Raw genomic sequence first — 23,664 nt, 5'->3', positions numbered from 1 at the left:
CATCCTAATGTCTGTTTACTTTAATGCTGGCATTTGAAGCTGTGTTCAAGTTAATTATTAATGAGAAAAATGCACTGCCACCAGTATTTTCAATTGTGAGGGCATGGTGAAATGGAATGTTTGTTTTCATTTCCTGCTGGAATTCAGTGGACAAATGTGGACTTGATAATGTGATAAGTAGAATTTTTAGTTTGAAATTCCCATTTCCACAATCAATAGCCTTGAAATGGAGGATGGGAAACATTGTTCTAATGATTCAATAAAGTATATGATTTGAATATCAGCCGTCATAAAATGACAGGACCTAAATTATTAATTGTTTCAGGTCTCCAGCTGGACCATTGGTTCCTGACATAAAATAAGTGCCAGGAGAAGGATCCTTTGTTAACAAGTGCATTACTTAGTGTTTGCTTGGGAAAGTCTGTCCCTTTAGTATCTCTTCCATCAGGAGCACCTTCTTCCAGCACTCTCATTGAGGTGATTTTAAAAATATATTTTACAGAGAGACTCATATCTTTTTACAAATAATAGGGTTATATTCCTCCTTTCCAATCATCCTGCCTTATTTTTTATTCTTGATTTATGGCATTGGCTAAGATCTCTTATCCAATGTTGAATTGTGGGCAATGTAACAGGGATTTTTGTTCTGTTCCTTCTTTAGTTGTTACTAAAACTTTACCATTAAGTGCAAGATTTCTGATAGATATCTCTGATTGTATGGAAAGACTTCTATTCTATTCCTAGTTGGCTAGTAATGGTTTTACTGAATAGTGCTTTTCTGCATTTATGAAGACAATTGTGTGTGTGTTTTTTCTTCTCCTTTAAAAGACAAAACTGCTAGATGTGTTCATTTTGAACCATCCTTGCCATCCAAAAATTTGATAGATACTAGATATTGGTCCTAGTATCTATCAAAATAGGTGTAGATTTGTAAATATGTTATTTAGGATTTTGCACTTATGTTTAAGAGTGATATCAGTCTACACTCTTCTGATTTTGAGCAGAGCACACCACTCTTCTTCCTGCCTCTCTCAGGACTTATTTCATTCCCTATACACCTTGTCAGCTCCCAACCTCGAGCTCAGCAAGCCTCTGCCTCCAATACTCTTGCTGGGTTGTATTTCTGTTCTTTTCTTGCTGTATGGGGTATTTTATTTTACTTTTATGTTGCTTACTTTTTGTTTTTGTTTTAAGTTGATCTATTTAGAGTGTGACCACTTCCACTCCCTGTTGCAGCCTTGCTCCCTGTGGTCATCAGGTTTTATAGACTCAGGGGAAAACCATTTTCACAGGGCAATGTGCTCGGTGCCATCAGCAGTATTTAATAGGTGCACTCCTAATTCGCTTATGGGGGGTTTTTGGTGAAGATGTTGGCGGTGCTTCTCAGAAACTGCTATATTCTATAACTGTTCAGTAGAAATTATACATGCTACAATCCAAAAGAGAATGCTAATCTTCAACACATGCTAATCTCCAAAACATTTTATGTCTTTCACATCACTCCAACCCTTCGGTTGGAAACAGAATGATTTCTTTAAAATGTAGTTTGTTTCAGCACAACAGCATATGCTTTTAGGGGCAGGATCCTTTGTTGTTCCTTTGCTTGTTTTTTTTTTTTTTTTTTTTTTTTTTAACATTTGGCTTTGAATTTCAACTTGTTCAAGGAGCACATTATAGAAGTTGATAATTGTCTGACTTTAACAGCCCTCATCCATTTGTGGGAGATGTAAGAGAGAGAGTGTGACTTATTTGTGTAAGCAAGTACTTCCGATTTCAAGATGTTTTGGCTAACCTAACTCTATCTTTGTCTCTCCTAGAATATGTCCAGCATAATGCTAGGCCAAGCATCATACATATACTAATTAACTCAAAGAAAATTATATTTCCTGCAGACATTTTGAACTACATTTCAATCTAATTGTGTTTGTTATTTTTTGCTTAGATGCTGGATGTATTTTTCTTTCTCACAGAAGTGATGGAAAACCTTTATTTCTGTTTCTCGACTAATCCATACACTTTATTTAGCCCAGATGTTAGGAGAAGCACATGGACGCAACTTCCTACTATCATTCCTCTTATCAAATGGACTTCGGGTCTCAACTAATAGTATCTATGATCTTTTTCATTTCTTTGTCATTAAGATATTCACAAGCTGATAAATTTTTAAATTCAGTCTGAGAACAAAATCATCTATCACATTGTGTTGCCTAACTGTATCACTAAGGCTTTATTTCTTGCCCTTTTGACATTAGCACAGGAGTCACACAGTGTCACTGTATTTTGTTTACTAATAATTGTGTTTAGCCAACAGTGTTTGTTTACTTATAGAGAGCTTCATGTTTCTTTAAGAAGTTTCATTAATTTATTTTTTATTTTTTATTTTTTTATTTTTTTTAATTTTTTTATTTTTATTTTTTTATTTATGGTAGTCACACAGAGAGAGAGAGAGAGAGAGAGAGAGGCAGAGACACAGGCAGAGGGAGAAGCAGGCTCCATGCACCGGGAGCCCGACGTGGGATTTGATCCCGGGTCTCCAGGATCGCGCCCTGGGCCAAAGGCAGGCGCCAAACCGCTGCGCCACCCAGGGATCCCTCATTAATTTATTATCAGAGCAAATGGGGTGAATCAAGAGATTCTAGAAGATCTTAAATTTCTGGTGATTTTGAGTAAGTATACCTAAAGTACCCATAAAGCATGTCGTAAAATAAAATAATTGTTTTCTCTCTTTTGCTTGCTTCCTAGCTTTCTTTCTTTCTTTCCTTCCTCCCTGGTGCAATTTTCTTTCCTTTTCAATTTCCTTCTCTCTTCTCATTGTTTCCAAGGAAGGGGGTATGGCATGGCAAGCTCCTGAAGGGGAACCCCATCTTGAGTGAACTGGATTTGCAGTTTGAAGCCTTGTGCTTTTGGCTAAAGTTTGGAACAACCAGACATGTCTCAATATAAACATTTCGTCCAGAGTGAGATGATACTTCGACTTCTCTATTTAGCGTCAATTTAAAAGTCAGGACAGATGGTGTGCCATTACTTTTATTCTCTGGTGGAGATGAAATACAGGAAAGTATTTTATTATGCAGTTGTTAGGGATCCAGACTTTCACCCGCCCACTGAACCCTGACATGTTTAATGACATGGATTTCTGGGGGGGGGGGGCGGTTTCTTGACCTGTGATATCTGAATTGGTGGGGTCACGCACTCTATGTAAATGAGACTTTTGGTGACTTTTTAAAGAGACTCAAGCACGCAACAAGCCTTGCAGACTGAACAGCTAAAGTGGGGCTTGGGAACAGAAGCTCCTCTTTTGCTTTAAAGGCCGCGACGAAAGTTAAAAGGGGCCAGTTCCCCTTCCTCCTCCTTTCGGAAACGCTGAGCATCTTGTCTGAATTGGAATAGAAACCTCTCCGGGGAGGAATCTGGTTCGAAGAAAAGAGGTTCAGGAGGAGGGGAAAAGGAAAAAAAAAAGTGTTTGAAGAGTTGGAGGGTCCAGGAGGAAAGTGTGTGAGTACGCACGCGTGGGTGCCAGCGCGCGTGCATGCCTGGGGGTGGGGGGAAGCGCGCGTGTACCTGTGTGCGGCATGTGTGCGTGTGCACACACGTGCGTGGGGGTGTGGCCGCGCGCGCGCCTGCGAGTGTGTGCGGGGCGCCCGTGGGCGCCCGTGCGCGTGAGTCGGGGTCGGCGGAGCTGCAGCGCGCGTGTGCCCGGGCGCGGCGGGCGGGACAGGCGGCGCGGGCTCAGCGGTGGCGGAGCGCGGCGGCCCGAAGTGAGGCGCCTCGGCGGAGCCCGCGACCTCAGAGCGACGCCCGGGCGCGGCCGGCGGAGGGGAGCGGCCGGCAGCGGTCTCGGCCCGGCCCGGGGCCCCGCAGTCCGCGAGTGTGCGCGGCCGCCGCCGCCGCCGCCGCCGCCGCCGCCGCCGCCCGGGAGGGGCCCCGCAAGGACCGTGCAGTGAGTATGGGGACCTCAAGGCTCTGTTTCCCTGTGGCGTGGGGCTAAAGGCGTCTTGGTGCAAAGAAAGCGAGGACTCAGCTGACCCGAAAGACGGGAACGCCGGCTCCCGCTCCTTTCCCGGGTTGCCCTTCCTCCCGCTGCCTCCCGAAGCCCTCGCACCCGAGACGACCGGGCCGGTGACTCCCCCGCTTCCCCGGGCCCAGGGCTGCTAGCTTTGGAGCTCGGACAGGGACAGCACTACCTGTCGGCGTGTGCTTTGCGTCCTTGCTCTCCTCTGGGGTGCGAAGGTTCCGGTAGCGCCGTGCCCCAGGTTTGCCGGGGAGCCTCGGCCTCCAGGCTCCCTGCAAGAAGTGCGGAGTCCGCTTGCAAAAGTTTAATTCTCACGTCAACTCAGAGGGTGGCAGTTTGCACTGTTTAAAGAAAACCCATATGCCCACCGCAGGAGTCTCTTTATTATGTAACACGGTTTAGGAGTCTCTTCCGAAGCCATCCCCGTGGCACCCCACCGAGGAGATCACCGTTTTCAATTGTGTAATCCACCCTCTCCAGCCCAGATCAGAAGGTTTCTTCTCAGCTACGGGAAATGGTGAAAAACTTGACACCACAGATAATATCCTCCTGGTAGGAAGAGATCGAAATTTGCAGGAGGGCTGGATACCTGGCTTTGGTTTACTTCTATTTAGATACGTATTTTTAAGAGCCCGGTTTCTATTTTTATGAGGATGAGAAGGAGCGTTGGAGGGGCAAAGAAATCATTTAGTTCTCAAGTTTGAGGCTGATTTTTTTAAGTTCTTGCTGCGCATTACCCAGATTCTTTGGTGCTGTAGTGAGTAGTTTCTTTTAGTTTTCATCTGGGTCACAGAAATAATTTTCAAGGCATTTAATTTTCTTTTCTGCCTTTTTTTTTTTTTTCTTCGACTCTTGTGCTCAGTCCTGTTGCCTGGTGTGAATTACACAGCTTAAAAAGAGCATTTCCGGGGGCTGGTTGGAGTTTATGACCTGGGAATCTTGCTGGAGAGATTAACCTCTTCACGGCTGCTTCGCAGACCAGACTTAGTGATCCAAAGCCTCCTCGGGTTTCTGCTCTGGAAAACTGACACCACCATTCCTGGCTCTAGTTAAAGCTTGAAGAATTACTTCCCAGTTCCCTGCCCACACTTGATAAAAGTGCCTTCAGCATGATTCTAGGAAAATGTTAACTACCTTTGCTCTCTCTCTCTCAGGGATTCTCAACACTTAGTGTGCTTAGGAACCTCTTGGGTGCTTGCTGAAAGTCAGGTGCCCAGGCCACACCCCCCAGAGGATTTTAGGCCTGGGGAGGGGCCGCGAGTATACCCAGGTGATTCCAAAGGAGATGAGATCTACATTTGGAAAAGCACTGCCCTGCGTTGTCCTTGGCAATTAAATTCTTGTCACATACTTGGTTAATATCATAATAAACTTGAATTTCAGCTGATGTTGAACATAAGTTATATGGAACATGGCTTTGCATGCTTGGCTGATACACCAGGGCTTTTAAGCAGCATTCCCACCAACTTCATCTTTGTTTCCTTGCTCTTCTTTCCATCTTTGCCTTTCCATTCCCGTGAGTGAGGAGGAGTTGGGCAAAGCTGCTTGCATGCCATGTCTTCCCCTCCCCCGTGTGTTGGGATGACCTGACCCCATATGGCCAAGCAGTGTTTGTCTTAGAAACTTTCAACCCACGGCTGTTCTCTTTATCAGCCTCCCAGGGATACTCAGCTTCTGGGGATGGGCTAGGCTGAAGGGGGCTGAGCTAAGCTGAATTATTTCTTGGGACTGTTCAGGAGGAGCCTAATTCCAAGAAACTGAGTTTCAATTAGACCAACCCATGGGATTGGGAGAAACAGGAAGTGATTCCTCCATTATGCTGAGGTCCTCGTTTGACAACATACCAAAGTAAGAACTCAGCCTCCCTCCTCATCTCCAATGACATTATATGCCGTTGTATATTTGTAGGGAAAAGAAAATAGGTGTGGTCATCAGTGTCCCTTCCTTTTTTCCCCTCTCCTCACCCCAAATGTTTGCAAGTGCCCACTATGTGCCAGGCTCCATGCTACTTTTGGAGGACTGCAGAAAGATCTGTGTGTTTGCGCACAGAGCCCTGGTCCTCAGGGTGTTTCAAGTCTTAACTGTTGCTGACCAGTCTTGGATGAGCCAGCTAATCTCTCTAAACTTCACTTCCTCTGTCAAGAAACTCCGTTGAGTTAAATGAATTTGAGTATCTTTCCAGCTCTGAAATTCTGACATTGGTGGACACGGCTGGTTTAGTCTTCTAAACACAGATAAGGGGGAATGGGAGCTTTTTAGCATTTGCTTTGAAAACAGGCCCAAAGACTTGGCTTATTGCTCTTCTGAAAATTTTTCAAAAATATCTTTTAACTTTTCTTTCTCTCATAAGAAACTGAGACCACCGGTAGAGTGAGTTAGGCAAATCCTACCTTTGCAGAGCACACAGTCATTCCTCACAACGGGGTCCTGTAACTCTCCAGAAAGGCTGTCTCTGTGGGCCAGGTTACATAGGACAGCAGCCTCTTATCTTGTCTGAATCTGGTGTCGCTAGTGCTTTGGAGAGCTGGGTGGTCTGAACAGGGCTTGACGGCTTCCATACTTGCACAGCTTGCAACCTGACCCTTTCATTCAAGTGATTTAATAGCTTTTGTGCTACCAGGTGAGAGACTCAAACGGGGACCTTTGAGGGTCTGGGGAAAAAAAAATAAAACAAAAAAACAACTCCCTAATGAAATCCGCATTTTGTCTGTACTATAGTTTCTCTCACTGCCATGACTGCAACATTTCAAAGGGTTCTAAAGCTTGGCCATCCAGATAAGGAAATATAGCTGTGATTTGTGCACTCTTCTGACAAATGTAGCTTCCAGCTGTCTGAAGATATTATGTTTGGGTGGGAAGCTACTCACTAGACGACAGAGTACAGGGATATTGCAAAGTTGGATATTTTTGACAAAAAGCTCTTGGCCTCTTGTTGGTAGGTTTACAGGAAGTGCCAAAAGAGTCTCTGGTTTCACTCTTATCCCTCCCTATTTATGGGTTGCTGATATGATGTCAAAAATAATCCTTTTATGCATCATGCAGAGGCTTCTAAGATTGTATGTCACTCTTCACTCTCAGTTTTATCCTGGAAACTTTCATATCTGGCTTCTTTAGAGCTATCTCCGTGCAGAGAACACTGGAGGACCCACTGAGCTCCGCATCCTTCCATCGGTGTTCCACATCCCTGGGATCCTATCTCTGCATTCTGCCAAGTGTTATCAGCTGCTCAGGACTTACAAATGCTCCCTAAATTCTTCGTACAATAAATGAGCCAGGACTTGATCTCATGAAGTTGTACTCCATGCCATGGGATTTTCATTCCAGGGTCTGCATTTCCTGTTGGTTTAAAAATTCTTCATTTTGTAAATGCTAAGTCCAAACCATTGTGAAGTTGGGAGAATTTCAGAAAGGATTGAAATTCCTAGAAGTGAATTCATCCAAATGTTTAAACGTTGTTGGGTATTTCCTATCAAATCTCTTTCGTAGCCCAGATTTGTTTTTCCCATTAAAATGATTCTCCTCGGGATCCCTGGGTGGCGCAGCGGTTTGGCGCCTGCCTTTGGCCCAGGGCCCGATCCTGGAGACCCGGGATCGAATCCCACGTCGGGCTTCCGATGCATGGAGCCTGCTTCTCTCTCTGCCTGTGTCTCTGCCCCCCTCTCTCTCTCTGTGACTATCATGAATAAATAAATAAAATCAAAAAAAAAAATAAAATGATTCTCCTCCTTGGAAAGGCAACATGGCAGCACACAACAGTAACACTTGGATTCTGTTTTATGTAAATCTTCCTTTTTGTTGTAACGTGGTGGGATAATTCTATTTCATTCAATAAGCCTTAGTGATTATTTTGAAACCCAAAAAGTAGTATTAAATGGAGAACTAAAATGTTAAATTGGAGTGGTGTAATAGAAAAAAAAGAAAAAGAAGAAGACTCTTTGAATAAATTTCAGCTGGGTTCCAGTCCTGGGCTGCAATATTCTTTGGTTCTGTAATGCTGACTGAGTTACTTACTAAGTTTCCTCTGAGTAAAGTGAAGATATGGACACTTAGCAGATGCTCATGAGAGCTAAAGGATATTTGGAAAGCACCTAGCATGGTCCATGATATATGACGAGTGCTCAATGAGTATTTCTTCTCTGGAAGAGCGCTAACACAGGTGTGAAGGCTGGCAAGGATCACACATGTGGCAAGCCCCTCAATTTATAGGTGAAAAGAGAAGAGAAATGGGAAATTAAGCTTTCTTCCAGATTTCATTGACGAAACAGACTAGATGTCAGCCCACCACTTCTCTGGCCTTGGTCCCACTGATTCCTTCTCCCAGATGGAACAGACTCAACAAGCTTTCGACTCTCAAAGCAATTAGTACAGAGAGCAAGGGCCAATGTTAAAACCATTCTGTCCTCATTTCTTCCTGACCCTCCAGAATGGAAGACTTTTATAGCTATTTCAGATAAATACATCAGGAAAGAAATCATTTTATTTTTTTTTGGCTGGGAGGATTTTGCTCCTTTGTAGCCAGGGGCCCAACTTCTGGGGGAAATGTTTGTTTGAGAATTTGAAACTCTGGGCTCTCCCCGTGGGCAGCCTGTGAACTATCACCAGACGAAACGACAGGCATTCAAACATGCAGTGCTCCCCCTGCTTTGCCCCCTGGTCTTTTTTTGTCTTCCACTAATTTTTTTCTTATAGGTCCAGTGTTTGCACTGTGATAAGTAAGTCACTCAACTAATATTTACTAAGCTTCTCTGTGCCAGAGCTGATGACCAGGGCAGGAGAGACTTGAGTGAGCAAAACAATCATAGTTATTATCTTCAAGAAGCTTACAGACTATGGTAAAAGGCAGACTTTTAATAAAATGACTACAAATAAACAATTAAAATGCCACTTGTGGTAAGGGTATCGCAGGATTCTATGCAAGCAGATAACACTGGTCTGGGAGGTTAAGACCTGAAGGATGCATAGAATTTGGCCAGGGGAACGAGAGTTTGGTAGAAATAGGGGAAGGGCATTCATGGCAGATGGAATAGCCGTGTATGTGTAAAACATATAAAGGCTCAGAGTGGGCAGGGTAGTGAGTTTAAGAAGGAAGAGCTGTGTGAGTAGCTTGTCAGGGGCAAGGAGGAGAATCCTGTGAGAAGAGACTGGAGAGATGGGCAGAGGACAATCACGCAGGGAAATGTAGTGTCACAGTTAAAGGAGACCTCAGAAAGCACCTAATCCACACTCTCTCCCTTCCTCTGTCTATATCTCAGCCCGTGCCATTATTGGACAACTCTAAAGGAAAATTCCTCCTAAAAGTAGAGTGCAGGGCACCTGGGTGGTGTGGTTGGTTGAGGGTCTGACTCTTGGTTTCAGCTCATGTGATCTCAGGGTCATGAGATCGAGCCTTGTGTGGGGCTCCACAGTCAACGCAGAGTTGGTTTGAGATTCTCTCCCTCTTCCCCTGCCCCTCTCATTCATGCTCTTGTTTTTTTTCTCAGGTAAGTAAATAAATCTTAAAAAAAAAAAAAAAAAGTAGGGTACAATTCCACCTATCCAAGGTTCTGCACCCTGGACCCAGAGAGTAAAGTTATTCCTTTTTCAAATAGTTCGAAGACAGACTCTTTTTTTTCATAAATTACTGCCAAAGTAGGTCTATTCTTTCCCATTCACATGCAGTTGATTTTTTGGGAATGTAGTCTTACATTCCCAAACGTGAACTTACTAGCTTCAGTCCATTATTCCAGCCTCCGATTGTTGAGACCAACAACAATCGGTCTTGATTGTGTTCCCAGTGATAACAGTTACACTTTTGAATTTGTGCTGTTTGTTCATTGGATAAGCTTGTCTTCTCTATATTGGTTTAGGAATTTGGAAAATGATTTAGCCAGAGGAGGCCAAAAATGGAGCTATGGGCACCACTCAAGATGTTTCTTTTAAGAGAAAGGATGTCTCTAACCTCTTTTTTCCTTTTTTCTTTTTAGAGGGAAAACTAGACACATCTCTATAACCCAGACTCACAGAAATATTCAAGTTTAAATGAGAAGAGTTCAAAGATGTCAGTGTGTGAAGGCATAGTTCAACTGTATTTGCTGCTTTCATTTACTGAGACGTGTTGAGCATATATCACATGCAATAGATGCTTTGTTCTCCTGCCTTCAAAACACTTAGATGAATAGCTACTCCATCAGGTAGGATGTGATAAATGCCCCGTGATGGATTTAAATAAAATTCGATTCTTCTGAAAAGCAGGAAAGAAATATTTCCAAATGGAATGATCATATCTTAGGACATCTTGAAGGAAGTATTTCATGAGGCCTTAATACATAAGGATTTTATTTTATTTTATTTTATTATTTTTTATTTATTTATTTTTAAGATTTTATTTATTTATTCATGAGACACACAGAGAGAGAGGCAGAGACATAGGCAGAGAGAGAAACAGGATCCTGTGGGGAGCCTAATGTGGAACGTGATCCCAGGACCTCAGGATCATGACCTGAGCCAAAGGCAGATGCTCAACCACTGAGCCACCCAGGTGCCCCAATACATAAAGATTTTAATAAGGATGGAAGCAAAGACATTCCAGGCAAGGAGCAGACATGAACAGGGACATAGAGATGGGAAGGGTCCAGCAGGTCATTGTGAATGTGTAACTGGAGGCTATGGGAGAGGGTAGGACTGTGGTTTGGGAACGCATAAGTCTACAGGTGTTAGCCAAAGGCTGTGAGAGCGGAGGTGAGAAGCCAGCGGAGCTCGAAGTTTTAAGAAATGCTACATTTTTAGCAGTGCAGTGTGACCCAAAGGAGATAAAAACAAAGAGGGAAGAAATAGAATGGAGAGCAAATAAAAGAGAAAAAGGCAGTGGTTAGGTAGAAAGAGAACCGGGAGTATATTGAGGTATAGAACCCAGGAAAGAAGCAATTACCCAGAAAGTGGGTAGAGGGCACTGTTAGGTGCTCAAGATCAGAGAGGATTGTTGGAGAAAATTTCAAGTTGATATATCAATTAGCAGGTCACTGGCAGCCTTTGAGATAGCTATTTCAGTAGACTTGTGGTGGCAATCAAAATCAAGTGGTCTTAGGGAATGCAAAGTGGTGAGGGGTGAGTAGAGACTGGGATGTAGGCTAGTTGGTCAAGATGAGGCCTATGGTGGGAAAGGAGAAAAGAAGATGTTTGATGAGTAGTAGGAGTAATAGTAGTGGTAGTGGTAGTGATGGTAGTAGCAGTGATCAGAACACTAACATTTATTGAACACCCACTGAGTTCTAATGTCTACATACGTATTTCTGCATTTGATTCTCACAACACAACCATAGGTTGGTGTTTCAGTCCTTTTTTTTTTTTACTGCTAAGACAACTGAGACTAAGAGAACTTAATTTGGCCAAGATGATGTCACCGGTAGGCAGCAGGACCAGCATCCAAATCTAAGGTCACCACGTCCTCAAGACTCACTGGTGTGGCTGCTCTTCTGTTTCAGGCTTGCCTTCTCCTATGGGGAGGGCCACTGGCTGCCGATTAAAGCCCATTTATCAAAGGGATAACAACAATAAAAACAAACAAGGATGGCGACGCACCTGAAGAATTGATTTCTACCAAGTATAGAATACATTTCTGGCTCATTTCTAAAATACAATATAACCTTTTTAATGTAAAGTCATTGAGTGTAGGACATGTTTATGGTTGGGGTGACTTGGTGCACCAGCAGTTCATTGTAAATTCCAGACACAAGGGCCTTTTCTCTTCCTTTCCTCTCCGGTTACTCTTCTTTCTTTCTTCTCCTTTTCTTTCAATATTTGCCTCCTCTTAAGAAAATCAGACTCCTGCTACCCACCTGTCACAGCTTGTTACTTTGATCTCTTTCTTCACTGTGGCCTCTGCTCAGGCCCATTGGCTTTCACATAGTAGATCTGCAGGAAACATCACAGCATTTTATAAGAATAATTTTGCTCGGGGATCCCTGGGTGGCTCAGTGATTTAGCGCCTGCCTTTGGCCCAGGGCGCAATCCTGGAGTCCCGGGATTGGGTCCTGTGTCGGGCTCCCTGCGCGGAGCCTGCTTCTCCCTCTGCCTGTGTCTCTGCCTCTCTCTCTCTATGTCTATCATGAATAAATAAATAAAATCTTAAAAAAAGAATAATTTTGCTCGAATATTGGAGAATAGTTGATGCCTTAAGCCCTTTGCATTCTTGGAACAATTAAAAATAACCACTGCTGGAGTTCCTGATTGGTGATTAAGAGGTCACTGGAGGTGACTTTTCAGTGCAAAAGGAACAGCAGTTGAGTGGCTATTGGACTATATTAAGTAGCTACCCAAAGACTTTCACACTGGTTTTTGTATCCTCTTCATATCTTGTTTACCATATGTATGAATTTCCTAGGGCTGCCATAACACTGGACTACAGATTTGGTGGCTTAAACAACAGAAATTTATTTTCTCACAATTCTAAAAGCTAGAAGTTTAAGAACCAGGTGTCAATAGGGTTGATCCTCCTGAGACATCTCTCCTTGGCTTGTAGAATTGATTTCTTCTCCCAGTGTCTTCACATGGTCTTCCTTCTGTCCCCATCTGTGTCTTAATTTTTTCTTTTTATAAGGACACTAATTATATTGGATTAAGAGCCACCCTAATGGCCTCATTTTAGCTTAATTACCTTGTTAAAGACTATCTCTAAATATAGTCACATTCTAGGTACTAGGGGTTAGGACTTCAATATATGTATTTGGGGAGAACAAAATTCAGCCCATAAATAATACCATGCTACCATGTCAAGGCCTCTACCTGGTATTAGTTAGCTGATCTTCCAAATTCTGAGGACATTATTACTCAGAAGGAAATAAAATAAAACATGTGGACTTATAAATTCACATTTAGAAATCCATTTGAGTGGCTCAGTTGGTTAAGCATCTGCCTTCAGCTCTGGTCATGATTCCAGGGTCTTGGGATCAAGCTCCACATTGGGCTGTCTACTCAGGGGGGAGCCTGCTTCTCCCTCTCCCTCTGCTGCTCCCCCTGCTTGTGCACTCTCTTGCTTGCTCTCTCTCAAAAAATAAATAAAATCTTAAAAAAAGATTTGTAATACACTCTGGATTTAGAGCTTGGCTTCAGGATAAGGTGACAAGGAAACTTACTCAGGCAGGACTAGCTTTGCACTTTTAAAAATTCTTGATGAAACCCATTTTATTTTTCTCATTTGGCTACAAAACCTGCACAATGCCAGTTCAACTCTTCAGGCTAGGAGAGAGCAATGTGCTCTGTGTACTATTTTGCATTGTAGATGCTATGAGGCCTCCTACATTGATTGTTGCTGGATTGCTGTATTGGAAACTCCTGGCCTTTATTTACTCTCTGATACAGAGACATTTCCTTGTCTGTAACTTTGTCAGTTGCTTTGGTGCTAGGATCCTTGTAGTTCATGGACGTCACAGGCTATGAGATGCATTGGTAGGAAGGCTCAGGTCCTCATCTATTGTTTCCCCCACTGAAGTGTTTGCATTAAGAATGGCAAATGATGGGGTGCCTCTTCTGGCTCAGTTAGTTAAGCATCCAACTCTCGATTTCGACCCAGGTCATGATCTCAGGGTTGTGAGATCGAGCCTTGCATTGGGCTCCATGCTGAGCGTGGAGCCTGTCTTAAGATCGTCTCTTTCTCTCTCCCTCTGCCCCTCATTCCCTCCCCTCTCTAAAAAAATGCGGCAAATGATGACAACCTCTTAAGCTAATAGAGATATTTTCCGAGATCATATTGGTGTTGCACAGCAGGCTTGCTGTCAAGAACAGCCTGGGGCTTGCACGCGTCATGTCTGAATAGTTAGTTCTGTGGCCAGAGAGATCCGACACCAGAACTTTAAGGTCTAAGACCTAGACTTTTCAGACTTTTAAGATTAAGACTAAGGACTTTAAGACAATGACATGGCAAGGAGCACATGTGCCCATAATGTGAGGGCAGCTGAATTTGTTAATTAACAACAATGACAACAAACACAATCTCTACAGTAACCTTGTGAAATCAGTGTTATGGATCCTGATTGTACAGATAATGAAAACAAGTCTGAGAAGGTATAAGTAACATATTTATTTTAAGGTTGAGGTTCTTTTGCACCTTCAAAGGATTCAAAAAGTGAATGGCTTAGTCAAAGTACTTAACCCTTAGTTCAAAGGCTTAATTGAGGTCTGCCTACAAAGAGATGTGTGAACTGAAGAACATGACATAAATGTCATGCATTACTATCTGACTTTCTCTTTATATAAGAAGAAAAAAACCAGTTATTTCCTTCAAAAAACTGATCCTTGTGTTTGTTTTTTTTTTTAATTGAGTAGAAAAAGACAAATTGTATATCCAAGCAGAAGACTGGAGGTAGTGAGATGGGCTCCAGTGGACAAGATTGAAAGTCACGATTGTGGTAACAAATGTTATAAGAGGCATGAAATAATGGCCACTGTTCCATTGAGGAACTGACAAGAAAGAAACTGATACATTAGGAACACAAAAGGGAATTAGACTTTGGGATCACGCGAGAGATTTTTAATTTACAGACCAGAAGATCTGAATGTTTGTGCTTTGCAGCAGATGATTAAGCTGACAGCCTCAAATCCCTTTCTAATCTGATCAATAATGACTTTGTAAGTAATGATTTTAGGGAGACCTATTACTTCCTGCCTAAACCCAAAAGATTATTTCCATCACGGTATGATATATCATACTATAAAAAAAAACATGGAAAAATATTAGCCTTGTGGGCAATAAAATTTGTGGTTGCAATACATGTATTTAACTGTGTCTTTAAAGAGTCACAGCGAGGGAAAAGTTGGAATGCAATGGAAACTAGTGCTAGCATAAAATTTTACTGGCTAAACTTTATGTTAATTTCTTTTATTTTAGACTGTTTCCTTTCTAACGAGTTTGCTAATTTGGGAAGCCACTGCCTCATGTCTGTACTTGTCACACATGTGACTAGCTTCCTAGGAATGGCCTCCCAGCTAGGCTGTCAGGGAGTTTCCTTCATTTCCTCTCTGTCTGGGGCCATCCTGTCTCCCTCTCCTCTTCCACTTTGCTCCCCAGTCACCTTCAAGCTGGATCTGGCTTTCAGCCTCTTCCTGGTACTGGTCTAGGTGGCACCCCAGCCCTACACCCACCACTTCATCACACCCTGATAATTTTCAGACATGCCAAAAAACCTGCCTTCAGTGTTTGGGCCCTAAAGCCCCTTTTGCCTCTTCTACTTGGAGGAGAAGAAAATAAAGTGCTGTAGTTTATTGCAGAGAACTTTTGATTTCAGATGGCTGGACCGCACCCAGACAAATCAAATCTGAAATTTGAGATGATATGTGAGTGATCTTGATAAGAAGCCAGAAATGGGACCCTGCTGGTTAGGAGTGACATTAAGGCAACTCTTTCACCTTGGTGTATTTCTGGAATATTGTCAACGATGAAGACCATCATCAGCCCTCACAAAGCCTATTTACTTCCTTCCAACAATGAAATAGGGCCGAAGCCATGAGAGTGAAGTCTCTTTCGTAGCCACTACTTTTCCTCAGGCCTCAGGAGACATGGGGTCAGCCCCCACCCTGCATAACTCTGGGGGCGCCTTTTACTTTTTGGTCTGTGAAAACAGCACCCTAGCACCTTGGAGCATGGTTACAACACAAATAGTGCCCTGTAATTTTGGTGTACGAAACTGAAAACACCCCTTAAAGGAGTCTCAGCTCCTTTGGCCAATACTTTAGAGAACAGGTATGTTAGTGTGGTTTCCCCAGAAATATCTTCCACCATGATGAGTTTACATACTGTGCAGTGACATCACAGTGTGTACTGCATTTGTCAGCTAGTCTGGATGCTCTGCCCATGGTAAATATGTTCTCACTTCTAGACAAATGATTTGCAAGCCCACTTAAAAAAAAAAAGTCTATTTGTATCTTGGGGACTCTAAAACAGTGTTTAAACCAAGACCACTTGTGTGCGCCCTATTTGTCTTTCTTTTTAAAGAATTAATTAATTAATTAATTAATTCGTGTATTTATGAGAGAGCAGGAGGAGGGGCAGAGGGAGAGAGAGAGGGAGAGAAGCAGACTCTGTGCTGATGTGCTGAGGGCAGACAACAGGCTTGATCTCCGGATCCTGAGATCATGAAATGAGCCAAAACCAAGAGTCAGACACCTAATTGACTGAGCCACCCAGTTGCACCTATCTCTTTATTAAAACATTTCTCTGACTTGGTGGTGTCTATAATTGTTATGTGATGCCATTCTTATACATTGCTATATTCTTGCACACACATGTACTCAACAATAAGTCATCAAATCAGACATTCAGATACTTTTTATTTGCAGCCTGTAATGTTTATGGAGATTTTGTTTTTAAAGTAGTACTGAAGCATTTTTAATCTCATTGCCTAAGAGCACTCTCCCACCCTCCCACTCACCACAGCCCACCCCAAATTCTGCCAAAGTAAGCAGATTAAGTTTCCACTCATCTTAATGCAATTAAGTTCAGCGGACCACAGAGGCATCAGGGACTCATGCGTGTGCCGGAGAACTAATACTGGAGCTGGGTTAACATATGGGACCTCAGTGTGGGAGTGTCCTGTGGCCCGCAAGCCTTGCTGGCACTTGAGTAGCTGGAGATCCTGAGGAAGAACAGAGCTATACAATGTGGATAAAATCATGCTCAATTCTGAACATCAGGAAGTGCAAGGAGCAAGAAGTCACTGTGGTTTGGCTTGCTCCTTTTTTGTTGCTAATGGCACTATACTGCTCTTAAGAAAAATTTCTAGCTCTGTTGGGTGTGACTGGAGAGTCAGTTCAACATAAATCATGGAACAGGTCAAGGATGGCTCAAATAATAATTTTTTTTAATTTATAAAACTTAGTTTCTGAGCAGATTTTGGTTTACAGAAGAATTGAACAGAGTTCTCACATACACCCCATCTCCCCAGTTTCCCCAGTTACTAACATCTTGTATCAGTATGGTGTACTACCATTGATAAGCCAATTGATGAGTGAGTTATGATTATCTAAAGCTCATGGTTTCATCCAGGTTCATATGTGATGTTGTATATTCTATGAGTTTTGATGACTGTTTAATGACATGTATCCATTACAGTGGTAACTTTTCCAACAAGTTTTAGGAAAAAAAAACTGATTGGCCTGGGCAAAAAGGACTGAGTTTCCTTCAGACAGCCTGCTCTCTGTGTGGGTGCGCATGTGCATGCACCCTGGGGACTTTGGTTGAGTGGTAAGTAATACATTTACATACATTATCACATTTAACTACTTTAATGGCCCTGCAAGGTATCAATTATCGTATAGGAGAGGAGCAGAGGCCAAGGAAGAATAATGACCTTGTTCAAGGAAATAGTGGAACGGGGAGAGAGCTGGTAGATCTGATTTATAGTCTGGCCTCTGTGCCTATTACTGTTGCATTTCTTTTCTCTTGAACTGTGATCCTAGAGCAGAGCATTAAACTCCCCTTGCTTCCTCCTCCTCCTTGTCTTGTACATCCTTTCAAAGTTATTTATAAAAAGCAAATATTTGTGAAACAAACAAATATTTGTTAAATAAAGTGATGTGTAGGTCACAGCTGAACATCAGAATTGTGCTAAGATCCTCAGCAGAGAAGAAAGGAAAGCCTCTCATTAGAGTTCTCATAAGTTTAATTGTTCGTTGGTTTTAAGAATTGCCATTTTTTAAGGGTTCATTTTCTTGTAGTGACACTCATCTCCTTAAAGGGCAGGTACAGGCAGCTAGGTGATGGCAAGAGATGTTCACTTGGCAAATCTTGCTGGGATTGAAGGCTTTGCCCATGTTCTGGAAGGCCTGCTCCCAGGAAAAGTACTCTCAAACAATTGTCTGGGTCTCCTTACTGCCAGGATCCATGTATACCACTTGTAGGTTTTTTTTTTTTTTTAACTTTACTACAGTACTTGATATTATGATGTGCTTTCCATAATCTGCTTGTATAAGTGAATAAAGCAGCAGGCCAAGCAATTCTTTAACCTTTGGCAAATCACTCAGCCCCTTAAGGCCACTACTTCCTCACCTTGACCTCTATGTGTGTGCTGGAGTGTAGAGCATGGGGTTCAGGAACATGGGCTTTGGAGCCTGTCTGTTGGGATTGGAATGCCAGCTCAATCATTTATTAGTATTTGCCTTGGACAAATTATTTACCTTAGAATCAGAATCCTTAGAATAGAATCCACTCCAAAGGTGGTTGTGAAACAGGGTCAGATGCAAAGTAAATGCATAACACCTGATGATGATAATGCTGGTTTAAGTAAAATTTGGAGGAGAAGCTCCTTTCAACCCTAGAATTCTGTGATTTTCTATGTACTGTGACTTAATCTCAAGCAACATTTCATTTTTTTTTTATCATTTATCACCTGGTTTCTTAAGTCATCAAAAGCATTTCTAATACAACTCAAAACCACTATAAGATACCATTTCACATCAGTGAGAATGGCTAAAATTAACAAGTCAGGAAACAACAAATGTTGACAAGGATGCAGAGAAAGGGGAACCCTTGTACACTGCTGGTGGGAATGCAAGCTGGTGCAGCCACTCTGGAAAACAGTATGGAGGTTCCCCAAAAAGTTAAAATAGAGCTACCTTATGACCCAGCAATTAGACTACTAGATATTTGCCCCAAAGATCAGATGTAATGATCCGAAGGGCACCTGAACCCCAATGTTTATAGCAGCAATATCCACAATAGTCAAACTATGGAAAGAGCCCAAATGTCCATTGACAGATGAATGGATAAAGAAGATGTGGTGTACACGCACACACACACACACACACACACACACACACACAGTGGAAGACTATTCAGCCATCAAAAAAGAAATCTTGCCATTTGCAATGACGTGGATGAAACTAGAAGGTATTATGCTAGGTGAAATAAGTCAATCAGAGAAAGACAATTATATAATTTCACTCTTATGTGGAATTTAAGAAACAAAACAGAGCAGCACAGGGGAAGGGAGGGAAAACTAAAGGCAAAATCAGAGAGAGAGACAAACCATCAGAGACTTTAATCATAGGAGACAAACTGAGGCTTGCTGGAGGTGAGGTGGTAGGGGGAAGGTTTACCTGGGTGATAGACATTAAGGAGGGCACATGATGTAATGAGCACTGGTGTTATATACAACTGATGAAACACTGAACTCTACCCTGAAACTAATAATACACTATATGTTAATTAATTGAATTTAAATTAAAAACAGAGTCTATAACTATCCGTAGAAGAAAGAAGACCGAATATTAACAGTATTGTCTCTGCATGTTAGAATTTTGGATAGTTTTTATTTTCTTCTGTTTATTTCTCAGATTTTCTTTTTTTTTTTTAAGATTTTATTTATTTATTCATGAGAATACACCGAGAGGAGAGAGAGAGAGGCAGAGACACAGGCAGAGGGAGGAGCAGGCTCCATGCAGGGAGCCTGACATGGGATTCGATCCCCGGTCTCCAGGATCAGGCCCTGGGCTGTAGGCGGCGCTAAACTGCTGAGCCACCAGGGCTGCCCTATTTCTCAGATTTTCTACAATGAACTTGTACTATTTTAAAAATTGAGAAAATAAATATTATTTTTACAAAACTTCAGGTGTACTATGGGTTTACCTGGTCATTTCCTTATTGTTAGACATTTGGGTTTACCAGTTTGGGGTAATGAGTATCTTTGTTCATAAAGTATTTTCCAAATTCATACTTATTTCCTTAAAAATATTGCCTTTAAAAAAAAGCATTTCCATTTCAGCAGATTTTTTAACAGGACTATTTGTGATGGTTGGCCTCTTTTCTGCACCAGACATCTGTGATTTTGGATTTTATCATTAGCTATGGCATGCAAGTAAGATGGTCTGCGTTATTGTAGCATCGCTCAAGGAGCTATGCTTGGTAGGTTTTGTTTTTTTTTTTTTTGTTTTTTTTTCTTAAGATTTATTTATTTGAGAGATGGCAAGAGAGAGCAGCAGGGAAGGGGCAGAGGGAAAGGGAGAGAGAATCTCAGCCAGACTCTACTCTGAGTGTGGAGCCCAACTCGGGGCTTGATCCCACAACCCTGAGATCACAACCTGAGCTGAAATCAAGAGTCAGACCCTTAACCACACTGTACCACCCAGACATCACACTGGGTAGTTTTCTGAATGTTGAGCAATCCTATTCACCATAAAGTAGTTCATCTTGAAAAGTACAAGTTCTTTAAGTGTAAACTGCTGAGTTTGATGAACTCATTAGAGCATTTTGCTCATATGCCATTGTAGCAATATCATTTTGTATTGTAAAGTATTTGATTAGGAATCTCTTGCAGACCTCAATTTCTCAAAGGTAGGGGCTATACCTTAGTGAACTGACACAAGTCAGCTACCTCTCCACTCATTTACACAAAAAACATGTTTCTGACATAACATCTGCTTGTTGGTTCTCTGATTCTTTCTCTTCATCTTCAACCATGCCCCTTTTGCCTTTCTAAATAAATCCTGTTTGTTCTAATCCAGCTCTCTCCCCTTGTAGGAGACCTCCCCTCTGCCCAGTCTGAGTCAAATGTCACCCTCCTATTTACTCCTGTAGCACACAATGCATTCCACCATTAGAGCACTACCCACTCTTTTTTAATTCATAGTTTGTATGTCTGTCCTTCTCCATTACACTATAAACTCTCTAAGAGCAAGATTTTTTTTTTTGTCTTTGTAATCCTAGCCCTTATAGCCCTCGTCACAAAGTGGGTATTCTACAACTGCTTATGCCTTACTTAGAAGAACAAGTGAATTTGTCCTATTCAAACAGAGAACCAGGTATTCTAAAAAGGGGATTGTTTCCAGAAGATGAACTTCTGAACATGACTTCCTGTGAATTGAAACAGAATCTCACTTCTGGACAACTTGGTATTTGATAGTGAGTTAGAAGATGCAGAATTGGGGATCCCTGGGTGGCGCAGCAGTTTAGCGCCTGCCTTTGGCCCAGGGCGCGATCCTGGAGACCCGGGATCGAATCCCACTTCGGGCTCCTGGTGCATGGAGCCTGCTTCTCCCTCTGCTTGTGTCTCTGCCTCTCTCTCTCTCTCTCTGTGTGACTATCATAAAAAAAAAAAAAAGAAGAAGATGCAAAATTCACTCAAGAAGAGGAAAACCAATTTTGATAGGGTGACTCTGGGTGGGAAGGTCCTAAGTGTAAGAAGTCTGGGTGTGTACACATGGTTAGTACCAGTTATAGTCAACCAGAGTGAATGTGAATGGTTTTCATTCTGTTTAAGTTATTCAATTAAAACAAGCTGTTGTGAAAGTTTGTCTGATACATCCCTCTGGCTAAAAGCAAAGTGAATGTAAATTATGGCCATTCCTAATCTTCAAGGAAATGCCTTTGATGGTTAAAGAAACTTCAATAGTCATTAAAAACAACTGTAAATCGAGGGCACAAAACCATTATCCTCTCTGCCATCCATTTTCTCTACCTTTGAAGGGAGTTTTAGTGGAAGATCTTTGTAGAGAAAGGCCAGATGTCTGGTTTCCAAAGAGTGGTCTGGAATTTGGATTTCTGATGTAGACTTCATTAAGTATGATTTTATCAGGTGTGACCAGAAATTTTGAGATACCGTGTTGCCATTCTATATTTCAGTCATTTTTAACTCTTTAACCTAGTGTTTCTTGAGTGATGTTTCAAAGAACCTGGGTTTTGTATGGGGGTGGGGCGGGTTTTCTGTTCATTTGCAAACTTCAGGCTGAAAGTTTTTCTTTACTCAGGACTTCTTAGAGCCTCTGATATGCTCATATCGCATTGTGAACCTTAAATAAAAAACTTCAGCATTCTGTGCTTCAGATAGATTTGGATATAGAAGACATTTATTTTTGTGTGAAAAACTTTTAACTTCCCCCAAATGTGTATTTTAATAAACACAATTTGCAAAATGTGGCCTCTGCTGGTTGGATAGGCATTGAACTGTTGAAAAATCTGAGAATGGTAACCTTCTAATGAATTTGTGTGGTGGTCAAAGATCCATCTTTGCAACCTTGGTCTTGACAGAATAGCCTGAGGGAAGGCTTTCTCTCCTTAGTTTTGGGAGTCTGTCAGGACTTGCTGAATTCAGGGAAGAAAGAGTACTGAAAGGGATGTTTCTGGACCAAGCATCTGTGATTTAAGCGAGCTGCATGGATAGTGGACATTGCTGTGGTCTGGATGTTATGAGAACTAAGTTTCCAAACCAGGCTTGGTCTCCAGATACCTATGTAATCTTTATGTTGAGAAACAGATTAAAGGAGACAATTTAGGTGACACAAACAAACTTTATTTAACACTTTATGAAGTGGACGGTCTCAGAGAACTGCAGAATGGGGGCAGAAGGCAAGAAGTTTTTATAGGATAAAGAATAAAGAACAAGGAAGAAACAATTAGAGAATATCTGACTGGGTGGGGCCACACCGCCAACCTTGTTTGGAGTGAGAAGTCTCAGAGTTGGCTTGGTGTTTGGGGATTGGAAGATTGAATAGACTGTGTGTCTGGTCAAGCAGAGCATTTACAGGGATATGAAAATTATCTAAATTTTGGTTTGCTGATGTGGTATGCTAGGTAGGATTGCCTAGATATGTATTTCATCTTGTGCCTAGAAATGTATTTCAGCATTGGTAAAGTCATTTAACTGCCACAGGACTTTCTTCTGTAAAATGAAGGGGCTTCTAGAAGAGAAAGTACAAATGATTGTTGCAAAAACCTAAATCTCAAGTAAGCAAAGGAATGCAAGTTAAAATAGTGACAGGATACAACATTTCACTTGGGAAGTGAGTAAAGATTAAAGGGATGATGTGGAATGTGGGCAAGACTAGTAAGGATGTCCAATTAGCACCATCTTTCTAGAAAGCATGCATATCAGGGAGCCTCAAAATAAATTGATACTCTTTGATCCTGTAGTTCCACAGCTAGAAAACTATGAAAAGGAAAGAAATAGGAAAATCAACTAATGTATAGCTAAGGGGTTTTCATCACAATCCACTGATATGGTAAGTGCTTCAACATAACAATAGAATGATGGTAGAAATCATAGTATATTCATGTCTTGGATAGAATGCACAAATGAAAAGTAAGATCACAAGGAGTATTTAATAATATGGAGGATGCTTAAACTAGAATGTTACGTTAATAGGAAAGGATGGTCCATGCTCTTTTTATAGTATGATTTTAATTAACTTTAAAAATTGTATATACATACACATAAGGATGTTTTCTTTGGGTTTTAGGAAAGTGTATTTTTTCCCCTTTCTTTATGTTTCTTTATTTTTATCCTTTAGCATGTATTTCTTTTATATGCATAATGAACATGTATTTCTTCAATATACATAAAGGGGTTTATTTTCATAAAAGCAAATAAATTGATGAAAAAAATGAAGGATATGGGCTATTTGATTTCTAAAGTTTCTCCCAAACCATACATTCTGTGATTTAGATTGCATTTTAGAAAAAAATTGCAGAGTGGAGGAAACACAGTGTTATAAACAGAATCAACACATATTTTATTGATTTAATAGACTGGAATTTTGAGGAGGCCTGTTTGCCTTGAGGCCTTTAAATTGTGCTGCTAGTGTGATGAGTTGGAACGCTATGAGATTCAAGATTTGCTTAGTTGGGGCATCTGCATTAATTATCTCCTCTTAAAGTAACAGCCACTTCTTTGAGAGAGCATTGCCTTCAG

The 23,664-nt window shown here is 41.6% G+C and overlaps 1 protein-coding gene and 1 long non-coding RNA gene across 10 annotated transcripts in view; one reads left to right on the top strand and one right to left on the bottom strand.

Annotated features, from left to right (window-relative positions):
• Window positions 1–2,813: 2,813 nt before the first annotated feature.
• The window catches only part of FREM1 (FRAS1 related extracellular matrix 1), a 165,256-nt gene continuing 144,405 nt past the window's right edge, over window positions 2,814–23,664 (top strand). For 2 of the 9 annotated variants that reach the window (XM_072841402.1, XM_072841400.1), the window contains exon 1: window positions 2,825–3,495. The gene's annotated coding sequence lies outside the window, so the exon portion shown is untranslated. Of the gene's footprint in view, window positions 3,496–3,868; window positions 3,941–9,980; window positions 10,183–23,664 lie in introns of those variants that run through there. The other 7 variants (XR_012037986.1, XM_072841403.1, XR_012037985.1 and 4 more) reach the window with 7 other exon arrangements.
• On the bottom strand, window positions 3,012–6,647 carry LOC140641467 (uncharacterized). Its single transcript, XR_012037987.1, has 2 exons — window positions 4,185–6,647; window positions 3,012–3,410 (listed from the first exon to the last, which is right to left on the bottom strand). It is a non-coding gene; the product is annotated as an uncharacterized lncRNA (long non-coding RNA).

Source organism: Canis lupus, chromosome 10 (genome assembly GCF_048164855.1).
Source record: "Canis lupus baileyi chromosome 10, mCanLup2.hap1, whole genome shotgun sequence".
Classification (NCBI taxonomy): Eukaryota; Metazoa; Chordata; class Mammalia; order Carnivora; family Canidae; genus Canis; species Canis lupus.
This window is presented reverse-complemented; position numbering and strand designations above follow the sequence as displayed.